This window comes from Camelina sativa, chromosome 17 (genome assembly GCF_030686135.1).
Source record: "Camelina sativa cultivar CO46 ecotype springtype chromosome 17, ASM3068613v1".
In the NCBI taxonomy this organism is placed as follows: Eukaryota; Viridiplantae; Streptophyta; class Magnoliopsida; order Brassicales; family Brassicaceae; genus Camelina; species Camelina sativa.
The window spans coordinates 27,082,168-27,095,964 of NC_141896.1; the positions used below are offsets into that span (position 1 = coordinate 27,082,168).

Consider the following 13,797-nt stretch of genomic DNA (forward strand, 5'->3'; position numbering starts at 1 on the left):
GATGTATTGCTTAATGCCTGCTTGTGTAGATTCTTTACTGTGTGAGAACAAGTCTAGAATTGCATAGGTTTGATTGTTTCTTGACCATGAGAGTGGGAGAAACTTGTCTTAGATTTATATGTCTAGAGGTTAGCTCAAAGTTTGCTTGAGATTTGTTGACCAAGTTAGATAACCACAATGATTAGTTCTTCCCATGAATCCATCCTCAGGAACCTTCTTTGTTTATTGATTTTAAAGTCTTAGTCTTGTAGCTTGCTTGTTGTTTGATTGGTTTTAGTATTGCTCTGTTTTTGTTGTGTTGCTCTGTTTTCCGGATTCAACCAGCTCGACCTCCCACTCGACCTACACTCGGTCGAGTGCTTGCTCGAGTTCATCCCCAGAACTTGTGTTTATGATTTGTGATTGTCTTATTTCATTCCTGTTTCATTCAAGTTGCATACATTTAGTTTTCAGTTCATTAATTGTCTTGCATTAGTTCATTAGTAGTAGTTTCTATTTCTGTTCTTGCTTCATTATATTTTCAATCATTCAGTTTCATTTGCATTTAGTTCTTGGTTCTTGTAGTTTACTTTCTGCATCTTTACATTTCCATCTTAGGATTGTTAGTGACAAACAATCATTATATTTGTCTTAACTTAGATTCATATGCACATCTTATCTGTTCACAAACACTCATTTAGGATTGATACCTCTTGTACTGCAATAGCATAAGGGGAATTGAAACACCCATCCATCATTCCATTCATATATCATCATTGCATACATCCACCATCATTCACCACACAAATAACCTTGTTTCACTATAGAATAAGGCATCACACTGATTGATGCTCCCAAGTCACATAGGCACTGGTTGTAGTGAAGATAACTAAGTGTGCAAGGCAGATAGAATGGACCTGGATCCTTAAGCTTAATTGGGATGATAACTCCTCCAAGGTCCTCAAGATCCTTCTCATCTTGAGCTTGAGCCTTCTTCTTTGACAAATCAAGCAAAAAATCCCTATAGAGAGGATATGGTTCATACTGTTCCAAGGCAGGTCCTCTCTCTTCTTCTTGATAAGCAATGATGATCTCTTGTATGGCCTTCACTTCCTCTTGTTTTTCAACCACAACTTCTTCCTTCAAAGCCTTCTCATCCTCTTGATGCTTAGCCAACAGTTCCTTTTTCTCAATGATTTCCCTTAATTCCTTAAGCTTATGTGCTTTGAAATGTCCTGGGAATGGTAGAGGCGGTTTGCAAGCAGGAGGAATGTACTTAGCAGGCTTAACAGCTTCTGATCCTTCAGCTCGATCAACCACTCGATCAGGCACTCGGTCGAGTGCTGGCTCGAGCACCTGGTCGAGTTGGCTGCCGGGTTCAGTCTGTTTTGCACAAACTTCACTCTGAACTTCAAGAAATGATCTATCCTCCCCATCTTGAACATCACTGTCCTCAGTGACTTCCTCATCATAGATATGTATGGCTTTTGCAGTGAACTCCCTTGGATTTTGGACAGATTTTCCAGGGAGTTGGTTGGGTTTAGGAGCTGAAGTAGAGGCTATGTTTCTCTCCATGAACTTCACTCTAGAGTTGAGACCTTTAAACTTCATGTTCAGGTCATTATACTGGGATGTGAGCCTTTGATTCAACTCAGCAAACAGTTTAGCCTCCTCAATCTTTCCTTGTGTTTGCCCAATCAATAACTGTTGCACCATGGCTCTTAAGTCTTGTTCTTGGCCTTGGTTAGTCTGAAACCCTGGTGGAGGACACAACTGAGGCTGGAACACTTGATGTTGTTGTTTGGGAACATAGTTTTGTTGATGTTGAGGCTGTTGTGGTGGATACACTTGGTCTTGTGGATTGGCCACATTGGTGCTTCTATAGGAAAGGTTGTTGTTCTTGAACCCTCCTTGGTTGTAGCCTTTGAATCCACCCTGGTTTTGCATATAACAGAGCTCAGCAAATTCATTCTCCCCCTTGATGTTCATATATTTTACCTTGTTTTCCCTTAGTTTATTCACATCTTTTGCATCTTTTGCTATCCATTTTAACCATTATTGCATAGCTTTAGGACCAATCATGCATTAGAGTTTAGTTGCATTGCATTTGCATCTTTTCATGCATAAACAGGTGATTTTGGAGCTTAAGGAGCATGGAAGCAATAGAGAAGAGATGTGAAGCAATCATGAGGAGGAAACAAGGGAGTTAAGGCTAAAGAACCAAGGTCCAGAGTCCAACTCAACCGCACACTCGACCAGACACTCGACCGTGTGCTGAGGAGGACTCGACCGAGTGGAGGATGCACGAGAGAAGCCAGCTCGACCAGCCACTCGACCGAGCACTGGTCGAGTTGACCGAGCCGTTGACTACTTTGACTTTTTGTATTTTTAGGGCTTCCACCTCCTCTCCTATATAAAGCCTTGTACCTGCAGCCACCAAAAGAATCCAGCTTTTTAGATATTCTCTAAACCTAGTTTTTAACCTTTTGGGAATTATTCTTTTTGCACTTTTATTTTTCTTAGATCTTGTACTTGAAAAAGACTAAATTCCTCAATATTGTTGGTTTCATAACTTTCTTAATATTGAGAATTTGAGTTTGATCCTTTCATCAATATTGAAGATCTTTGTTTCATCTTTCTAATAATGCAAGTTTCAATATTTTCTGGGTTTTTGACTTTGTTCATCATGTATTGTTGTGAGTAGTTTGCTTAGGATCTTGAGGATGGGTTAGGATGGATTGATCTTGTGGTTTGTGTGATTTGGTCAAGCTTGATTGTTGTAGATCTCTTCTAGGCTAGATGTTCTTATTGCTGATCCTGTATCTGAGAGTGTAGAATCTGATTTCAAGCTTCTTAGCATCACAACAATGTTTAAGAAGCATAGATAAGGCTAGATCTAGAGCTTACCATTAGGCTTGCTAAGAGATTAGAGGTCTTGTTTGGTTTGAGATGTATTGCTTAATGCCTGCTTGTGTAGATTCTTTACTGTCTGAGAACAAGTCTAGAATTGCATAGGTTTGATTGTTTCTTGCCATGAGAGTGGAAGAAACTTGTCTTAGATTTATATGTCTAGAGGTTAGCTCAAAGTTTGCTTGAGATTTGTTGACCAAGTTAGATAACCACAATGATTAGTTCATCACATGAATCCATCCTCAGGACCTGCTTTGTTTATTGATTTTAAAGTCTTAATCCTATTGCTTTCTTGTTGTTTGATTCGTATTTGCATTGCTCTGTTTTTATTGTGTTGTCTGTTTTCCGGATTTAACCAACTCGACCTCCCACTCGACCTACACTCGGTCGAGTGCTTGCTCGAGTTCATCCCCAGAACTCTTGTTTATGATTTGTGATTGTCCTGTTTCATTCCTGTTTCATTCCAGTTGCATTCATTTAGTTTCAGTTCATTACCTGTCTTGCATTAGTTCATTAGTGGTAGTTTCTATTTTTGTTCTAGTATCATTACTGTTGCAATCATTCAGTTTCATTTGCATTTAGTTCTTAGTTCTTGTAGTTTACTTTCTACATCTTTACATTTTCATCTTCGGATTGTTAGTGACAAACAATCTTTACATTTGGCTTGACTTAGATTCATATTCATATTTTAATTGTTCACAAACACTCATTTAGGATTGATACCTCTTATACTGCAACAGCATAAGGGGAATTGAAACACCCATCCATCATTCCATTCATATCTCACCATTGCATACATTCATCATCATCATCATTCACCCACCATACAAGCCTTGTTTCAATTTGGCTCCGTTGCCCATTTGAGTGTGTTTTTGTGGCATTTAGGATCCATATTAGTCTAAGATTAAGTTCGTTTATACACTTGAATCTTCTGTTGCTGGGTTGAAGTTCCATTTCAGGTACAACTCGACCAGTCACTCGACCACCACTCGACCGAGCAGTGATCGAGCACTTGATCGAGTCAGAAGCCGTGTACGTTTGGACACCACTTCCCAGTCGACTTGACAGCCTAGACGAGCCTGAGCTCAATTGTGAACCTGTTCGAGTCTGTACTCGCGTTTGTTGATGCACACAAGGTCTAAGGGGAAAGACAATCTTCAAAGGCCTATTGACAACATCCATAGGAAGAAAAAGGGTTTTGGAAATCGGAGAAGAAGGGTAGTTCAAGTTCAGCAAGAGGTTTCAGTGATCATGGAGCAACAAGCTAACCATGAGCAGAGACCTAGGCACATTGGTGCTGGAGATGCACCCAACACCCACAACCAAAGGGCTGGTATTGTGCCTCCAACAGTGCCAAACAACAACTTTGAGATCAAGAGTGGATTGATCTCCATGATTCAAGCTAACAAGTTCCATGGGTTGCCAATGGAGGATCCACTAGATCACCTTGATGAGTTTGACAGAATATGTGGTCTTACAAAGATCAATGGAGTGAGTGAAGATGGATTCAAGTTGAGGCTCTTCCCATTCTCACTTGGAGATAAGGCACACCTTTGGGAGAAGACTCTTCCTACTGGAGCAATAACCACATGGGATGCTTGCAAGAAGGCTTTCTTAGCCAAATTCTTCTCCAATGCAAGGACTGCTAGATTGAGGAATGAAATTTTTGGGTTTGCTCAAAGAAACAATGAAAGCTTTTGTGAAGCATGGGAGAGGTTCAAAGGATTTAAGACTCAATGTCCTCATCATGGCTTCAGCAATGAGTCACTCTTGAGCACATTGTATAGAGGAGTGCTTCCGAAGATTAGGATGCTTCTTGACACTGCTTCTAATGGCAACTTCCTCAACAAGAATGTGGAAGAAGGCTGGGAATTAGTTGAGAATCTTGCTCAGTCAGATGGCAACTATAATGAGGACTATGACAGAACCATAAGGTCATCATCAACTGATCAAGAGGACAAGTACAAGAAGGACTTGAAGATGGTCAATGAGAAGCTTGACAAGATCCTTCTTAGCCAACAAAAGTCTATTCACTTCATTGGTGAAGAAGAGGTTCCAGTTCAAGAGGGGGAGACTTAGTTTGCTGAGTTGTGCTACATGCAAAATCAGGGAGGATTCAAGGGCTACAACAAAGGGGGTTTCAAGAACAACAATCTCTCTTATAGGAGTACCAATGTGGCTAATCCTCAAGACGAAGTCTATCCACCTCAACAGCCTCAACAGCAACAAAACTACATCCCCAAACAACAACATCAAGTGTTCCAGCCTCAGTTGTGTCCCCCACCAGGGTTTCAGACTAACCAAGGCCAAGAACAAGACTTAAGAGCAATGATGCAACAATTGTTGATTGGGCAAACACAAGGAAAGATTGAGGAAGCCAAGCAGTTCGCTGAGTTGAATCAAAGGCTCACATCACAATACAATGATCTGAATATGAAGTTTGAGGGTCTTAATTCAAGGGTGAAGTATATGGAAAGTAATATAGCCTCTACTGCAGCTCCAAAACCCAACCAACTCCCTGGAAAAGCTGTTCAAAATCCAAGGGAGTTCACAGCCAAAGCCATTCAAATTCATGAGGAAGAAGTCACTGAGGACAGTGAAGTCCAAGTTTGGGGGAATTCATTAGTTACTGAAGCCCCAAGTGACGTTTGTGCAAAGCAACAGGAGCTCGCAAGCAAACTCGACCAGGAACTCGAGCAGTCACTCGACAGAGTGCCTGATCGAGTGGTCGATCAAGCTGGAGGATCAGGAGCTGTTAAACCTGCTAAGAACATTCCTCCTGCCTACAAGCCTCCACTACCATTCCATGGGCGTTTCAAAGCACAGAAAATTAAGGAGCTTAGGGAAATCATTGAGAGAAAAGAAATGTTGGCTAAGCAACTAGAGGAAGAAAGGGTTTTGAAGGAAGAAGCTTTGGTTGAGAAAAAAGAACAAGTGTCAGCCATACAAGAGATCATCATAGCTTACCAAGAAGAGGAGAGAGGACCTGCCTTGGAACAGTATGAACCATATCTTCTCTATAGAGATTTTTTGCTTGATTTGTCAAAGAAGAAGACTCAAGCTCAAGATGAGAAGGATCTTGAGAACCTTGGAGGAGTGATCATCCCACTTAAGCTTAAGGATCCAGGGCCATTCTATCTGCCTTGCAGAATCAGTTACCTCCACTACAATCAATTCCTTTGTGATTTGGGAGCTTCAACAAGTGTGATGCCATACTCCATAGCTCAAAAGCTTGAGAGAACTGATTTCAAATCCACCAACCTCCATGTTTGCCTAGCTGATGGGACAAACAGAGAAGTAATTGGAAGGTTGGAGAATGTCTCACTCAAGATAGGAAAGGCAAGGGTTCATACAGATTTTGTGGTATTGGAAATGGACAAGGAGCATGAAGATCCAATCATCCTTGGGAGGCCATTCTTAGCCACTGTTGGAGCAGTTATTAATGTCAAGGAAGGTCTTGTGACCTTGAACATTGCTGAAGATGTAGTTATGAAGTTCAACATCTATAATCCAACCAACCTTCCTACCATTGAAGACCAGCATTTTACTATCAAGGACAAAGGTGGTCAAGAAGGCTTAAGTGATAAAGTAACTCCAAAGGCTGAGCTCCCACTTCAAGAGGATTCTGTGGAGAAGCTTAAGAGGTCAGTTCAAGAGCTGACTAGTATGGTTGAGGATCTCCAAGTTAAGCTGAACAAGAGGTCTTTGAAGAAAGCAAGACCAAGGCTCAAAATCAAGAAGAAGTATGGCTTGTGTGCTAAGGGTGAGGTTATCAAGGATCAACTTCACAGTAACCAAGAGGTTCCAGGGAGGATTTCATCACCTCCTTGGTATCTAGATCAAGTCTAAGAAGGAAACCAAAGTCAAGCTTAGTGATTTTAAACAAGCTCACTAGGGAGGAAGTCCCTAAGGTATCCTTTGTAAATATGCTTTAATTTCTTAGTAGTTTTGATGTGTTTTCTTTTATGGTTTTGTTGGATAGACTTTTAGGTGAAAATGTAGTTGGGTAAGGAGAGATGTGGACTTGGAGAAGGAGACTCGCAAGCCCACTCGACCAGGCCACGAGAGGTACTCGACCAGGCCACGAGAGGTACTCGACCGAGCTGGAGAAGAATTAAGGCCCATTTGATCTTCAAATCGTTAGAACAATCAAGTGGAGGGAAGAACAAAAAGAAAAATTTTAAAATTTCAAATTTGGTCAAGGTGCTCGACCACGTGCTGGTCGAGTGTAGGGTCGAGTGGCAGCCAAAAGCAAGTCAAAGATTCCTAATTCAAATTTGAATGGTATGGACGCTCCACCCTTGTCTCCTTGTCCCCTTAGCTTCTTTATATAGACCTTGCACGATCCTATACCTCTCACACTCTCTCATTTGCTCAAAACATTTAAAATTCAAGCTTTAAAATCTCTTTCAAAGTTCATCTCTTGCTCAAGCTTTGTTCTTTCAAGTTTTTGGGTCACTAACCTATTAACTTTGAGGTCTGAGTCTATTTCCTTCAGTTTCTTTTGAAAATGTCTTCCAAGATAACCAAGAAGTCTCAGCAAACAGCTGCAAGCTCCATGGAACGTCATGATGCTGACCTTGAATCAAGAGGTAAAGCTGGGAGAGCCACTCTCCGGACCACTCGATCGACCACTCGACCGAGTGGCGGTTCGAGCAGCCGGTCGAGCCAGGTGCCGTGTCCAAGGAGAGAGCCAGTTGAGGAAGATCCTGAGAGGACTGAGAGTGAGGAGGAAAGGAAGCCTACTCTCAATGAGTTTATGAGGAGACACAAGGCCAAAGGGAAGAGACCAGCTGTTGAAGTTGAGCAAGAAGAGAGTGAAAGTGAAAGTGAGGAAGAAAGTGAAGAAGAAGAATTGATGGATGATGGAGAAGCTTAGTCTTGTGGGTTGTCAAAGAGGCAGCTTTATGATGCTTTCATGAGGATGGAGTTCTTGGGAACTAGGTATCCACACAAGGAGACCATGGAGAAGCTTGCTATTGATGAGGATGTGGAGTGTCTCTTTGAGAAGAGAAATCTCACCAAGTTTATGGGGCTTTGCATGGAGGGCTACAAAGAAGAGAGTTGTAAGTTCCTTGCCACTGTCAAGCTGCATACATATGCAAGGAAGAATCCTGAGGTTGGAGCTGGTCACATTTCCTTTACTATCAAATGGAAGAAGCATGAGCTTTCAATGAAGAATATAGCCAATGTGTTTGGTTTTGAGGTTGGGAGCAATAGGAGTTTGATGGTTCCAAGAGAAGAGTTGTATGCTGTGTGGGAAACCATTGGAGACAACAAGCTCTACTCATCCTCCAACTCCAAGAGCTCAAGGATAAGGAGCCCAGTCCTAAGGTACTTCCACAAAGCTCTTGCCAACACCTTCTTTGCAAGGAAGGAAACTGGGAACATCAATGAGGGAGAGCTAAAGATGATTGACTTGGCTCTCAATGGAGTCTTTTTCCAAGCAAGGAATGGTACCATCATCCTTGGGAGCACAGTGGAGACTGACCTAGGAATGGGGCTCATTGACCACATGATTCAATTGAGAAGTTGGGTAGGAAAGTTGGAGAACAAAGGGTCAAGAGGAGCACTTACCATTGGAGGCATCATCACTCCAATCCTTCAAGCAGCTAAAGTTCCACTTAGAGGAGAAAGGGTCTCACCAAGATGGATTGACTCAAGCTACCTCACTTCTACTCTCATCCTAGCCAAGGAGATGCATCAAGGGAACCACATCTTCAACTTTGAGCTTCCAACACTTGGGAAAAGCAATTCATATTGCCTAACCAAGAGCTCACCACCATTCAAGAACGAGCCAACATTGACTTTTGGCCAGCTGAGGAGCATTGGTTTGATGGAGTGGTTCAACCTAGAGTTGAGGAAGCTGGTAATGCACAAGTAGCTGATGGAGAGGAGCAGTTCTATTTTGAAGACTATGAGCCCTCATCAAGGGATAGTAGAGGAGTGAGGGAGAATACAAAGAGATTGACTCTTTTGCAAAAATGGGGTAAGTGGCATGGGAAGAGGTTTGATAAGCTGAAGAAGAAGGTGACCAACATGGCTAAGTCTATCAAAGGCTTAAAGAAGGAGATTGCTGAGCTGAAGAGTGGAAACTCATCTCCTAGCCATTCAAGCCCTTTAAGGAGAAGTAGCTCAACTAGAGCACTTTCAAGGGTTGCGAATCCTGTGGAACCAGCTAGGACTTCAATGTATGAGCCAAATCAGAGGAAGAGGAGCTCAAGTACCCGAGAACAACAATTTTCGAGGCACTCGACCGGGTCACTCGAGCACCCACTCGACCGAGCACCTCCAATGCACTCGGCCGAGTACCAGCCCATATCACCCTATGGCTTCCCACCTCCAGCTGCTTATCCAGGTTATCCATTTTACCCTCCCATCCCACCTCAATACTACATGGATCCAGCTCTCTACCAGCAGTTTTGCCAGCAGCAAGGTCAACATTTAGACACTTGCGGCCCAGCTCGACCCCCCCACTCGGACACGCACTCGACCGAGTCACGGTCGATCGCCGTCGTCGAGCTGCCCCAAAGTCCATCTCCAAGACACCAACAAGACCCCAACTACTCCTATGACAGCATGCAGATGGATGTGGACAACTTTTTCCACAACCCCTAAGGTACCACTATCACCTTCACTTGTAAATATCATTGCATTTCATATTGTGTTTTGTTGTTTTTGATCTTGAATCCTCAATCCAATTTTTTTCACACAGAGGACTGTGTGATTTAAGTTTGGGGGAGGATTTGAGATAGCATTTGACATTGTGTTTTGTGTTCTTATTTCAAATTTTTTTCATCATCATGTTAGCACTTGCATAAGCATCTAAGGCATAGAAAAACCATAAAAATTTGAAAAATTTTGAACAAATCTTCATAAAAAAAGAGTGTTCATGTAGTTTGCATTGCATATTAGGATCTTGTTTAGCATGTTTCATGTAGAATTGTATAATATTTGCATTAGGGATCTATGATGAGTTTGCCTTGTTAGCTAGCTTATTCACTAGACTAGGATCAATGCTCAAGTTAATAGTACTTTGATGCTAGTTGAGTAGTTAGAAGCATAAGATTGAACCAAGCCTTGAATTCTTGCATTGCATTTGGTCTAAATTGAAGCATGTTGAGATTTGAAACCATTTCCTATTTATAAGAACCTAATATTGACTTATAATTATCAATGTGTGCATTGCTTTAAACTCATGGAAACCATATACATACTTGGATCATCTTTCTCCTTTTTACCACTCTTGTTGATCCAAGTAGCTGATTTCCTCATTAAGATCAGTTCCCCTACCCCTAAACCAAACCTTCTTTCAAGCCTTGTTTATTCTTGAGTGTGTGAGGCCTATTTTTGGGATTGAGCTTGGTAGAAAGTGTTAGGTTTGAACTGACAAGAGTAAGACCTTGTGTAGTTCTAGTTTGCATTTTTCAAACTAGATAAGACTAGGTAGTTCACTTGTTGGGTTTGGGACTTGGCTATTATGAAAAGAAAAGAAAGAAAAGAGAAAGAAAAAAAAGGGGTAGAGTCTTTAAGAGGAGATTGTGTTTTAGCAAAGTCTAGTGAAAGGATGGGAAGTAAAATGTTGTTTAAGATGGTTCTAGCTAAAGAAAGGAAAAGAAATAAAAGAAAAGTTAAGCAAAAAGCTAATATGTCTTAAGAATAAGAAGAAAAGAGAACCATAGCAAATAAGTAAGAATCCCCCATCCCACTAGAAAGATCAAATAAGAAAACATCTCGTAAGACTTGAAAACCAAAAGAGAAAAAGGTTAAAGAGAAAAGAAGAATTAAAGGGTAGCACTAGGATTATTTGGGTTTAGATTGCTAGGATAAACACTTTGGGTACCTTTGGGTAGACAAGGTTTTGTTTTTGTATGTGTCTAAGTGTTCTTACCTTTAGCATTCTTCTAAAGCTCAATCCATTTTCATGAGAGAACCTTGATATTGACAAGCCCCACTCTAAAAAGAGACCATCATTGTCTCAAAACCTTTATCTCCAAGCCAAATGAGTTTAAGCATTGCATAGAATTGATTCATGTTCTTGATTAATGAATGTTAAAGGAAATGGTTGATTTGAATGCATGTGGACATCTAAGGCTCAAATCAGTAAAGGTTGTGATATGCTTGTCTAAAATCTTTAAGTACAGCTCATTCAACTTGCATCATAGTATTAGTAACTTGGACATTGATTCTAGATGGTCTATTTGCAAGCATTAGGAGCTGAGATCCCACTTTCAAACTTCACTCACCTTCTTATGTCTTGGTTATTTGCTTGAGGGCAAGCAAAGACTAAGTTTGGGGGTGTTGATGTTCATATATTTTACCTTATTTTCCCTTAGTTTATTCACATCTTTTGCATCTTTTGCTATCCATTTTAACCATTATTGCATAGCTTTAGGACCAATCATGCATTAGAGTTTAGTTTCATTGCATTTGCATCTTTTCATGCATAAATAGGTGATTTTGGAGCTTAAGGAGCATGGAAGCAATGGAGAAGAGATGTGAAGCAATCATGAGGAGGAAACAAGGGAGTTAAGGCTGAAGAACCAAGGTCCAGAGTCCAACTTGACCGCACACTCGACCAGACACTCGACCGTATGCTGAGGAGGACTCGACCGAGTGGAGGATGCACGAGAGAAGCCAGCTCGACCAGCCACTCGACCGAGCACTGGTCGAGTTGACCGAGCCGTTGACTACTTTGACTTTTTGTATTTTTAGGGCTTCCACCTCCTCTCCTATATAAAGCCTTGTACCTGCAGCCACCAAAAGAGTCCAGCTTTTTAGATATTCTCTAAACCTAGTTTTTACCCTTTTGGGAATTATTCTTTTTGCACTTTTATTTTTCGTAGATCTTGTACTTGAAAAAGACTAAATTCCTCAATATTGTTGGTTTCATAACTTTCTTAATATTGAGAATTTGAGTTTGATCCTTTCATCAATATTGAAGATCTTTGTTTCATCTTTCTAATAATGCAAGTCTCAATATTTTCTGGGTTTTTGACTTTGTTCATCATGTATTGTTGTGAGTAGTTTGCTTAGGATCTTGAGGATGGGTTAGGATGGATTGATCTTGTGGTTTGCGTGATTTGGTCAAGCTTGATTGTTGTAGATCTCTTCTAGGCTAGATGTTCAAATTGCTGATCCTGTGTCTGAGAGGGTAGGATCTGATTTTAAGCTTCTTAGCATCACACCAATGTTTAAGAAGCATAGATAAGGCTAGATCTAGAGCTTACCATTAGGCTTGCTAAGAGATTAGAGGTCTTGTTTGTTTGAGATGTATTCCTTAATGCCTGCTTGTGTAGATTCTTTACTGTGTGAGAACAAGTCTAGAATTGCATAGGTTTGATTGTTTCTTGCCATGAGAGTGGAAGAAACTTGTCTTAGATTTATATGTCTAGAGGTTAGATCAAAGTTTTCTTGAGATTTGTTGACCAAGTTAGATAACCACAATGATTAGTTCATCCCATGAATCCATCCTCAGGACCTTCTTTGTTTATTGATTTTAAAGTCTTAATCCTGTTGCTTGCTTGTTGTTTGATTCGTATTTGCATTGCTCTGTTTTTATTATGTTGCTCTGTTTTATGGATTTAACCAACTCGACCTCCCACTCGACCTACACTCGGTCGAGTGCTTGCTCGAGTTCATCCCCAGAACTCTTGTTTATGATTTGTGATTGTCCTGTTTCATTCCAGTTGCATTCATTTAGTTTTCAGTTCATTACCTGTCTTGCATTAGTTCATTAGTGGTAGTTTCTATTTCTGTTCTAGTATCATTACTGTTGCAATCATTCAGTTTCATTTGCATTTAGTTCTTAGTTCTTGTAGTTTACTTTCTACATCTTTACATTTTCATCTTAGGATTGTTAGTGACAAACAATCTTTACATTTGGCTTGACTTATATTCATATTCATATCTTAATTGTTCACAAACACTCATTTTGGATTGATACCTCTTATACTGCAACAGCATAAGGGGAATTGAAACACCCATACATCATTCCATTCATATCTCACCATTGCATACATTCATCATCATCATCATTCACCCACCATACAAGCCTTGTTTCACCCCTCTTGAACTTGAACCTCTTCCTCACCAATGAAGTGGATGGACTTTTGTTGGCTAAGAAGGATCTTGTCAAGCTTCTCATTGACCATCTTCAAATCCTTCTTGTATTTGTCCTCTTGGTCAGTGGAGGTGGACCTTATGGTTCTGTCATAGTCCTCATTGTAATTGCCATCTGACTGAGCAAGGTTCTCAACTAATTCCCATCCTTCTTCCACATTCTTGTTGAGGAAGTTGCCATTAGAAGCTGTATCAAGAAGCATTCTGATCTTGGGAAGCACTCCTTTGTACAAAGTGCTTAGGAGGGACTCATTGCTGAAGCCATGGTGAGAACACTGAGTCTGAAATCCTTTAAACCTCTCCCAAGCTTCACAAAAGCTCTCATTGTTTCTTTGAGCAAACCCAGAGATTTCATTCCTCAATCTAGCAGTCCTTGCATTGGAGAAGAATTTTGCCAAGAAAGCCTTCTTGCAAGCATCCCATGTGGTTATTGCTCCAGTAGGAAGAGTCTTCTCCCAAAGGTGAGCCTTGTCTCCAAGTGAAAATGGGAAGAGCCTCAACTTGAATTCATCCTCACGCACTCCATTAATCTTTGTAAGACCACAGATTCTATCAAATTCATCAAGGTGGTTTAGAGGATCCTCTACTGGCAACCCATGGAACTTGTTGGCTTGGATCATGAAGATCAGTCCACTCTTGATTTCAAAGTTATTGTTTGCTACTGTGGGAGGCACAATGCCAGCTCTCTGGTTGTGGGTGTTGGGTGCATCTCAAGCACCAATGTTCCTTGGTCTTGAAACTGGATCTTGTTTCTCCATGATGATTGGATCCTCTTGCTGTTCCTTA

At 40.9% G+C, this 13,797-nt stretch overlaps 2 non-coding genes across 2 annotated transcripts; one reads left to right on the top strand and one right to left on the bottom strand.

Moving 5' to 3' along the window:
* Positions 1-4,536: 4,536 nt before the first annotated feature.
* Positions 4,537-4,643, bottom strand: LOC147924340 (small nucleolar RNA R71). The gene has a single exon (XR_015587851.1). It is a non-coding gene; the product is annotated as a small nucleolar RNA R71 (small nucleolar RNA).
* Positions 4,644-13,269: 8,626 nt separating this feature from the next.
* Positions 13,270-13,376, top strand: LOC147924341 (small nucleolar RNA R71). Its single transcript, XR_015587914.1, has one exon. It is a non-coding gene; the product is annotated as a small nucleolar RNA R71 (small nucleolar RNA).
* The last annotated feature ends 421 nt before the right edge of the window (positions 13,377-13,797 follow it).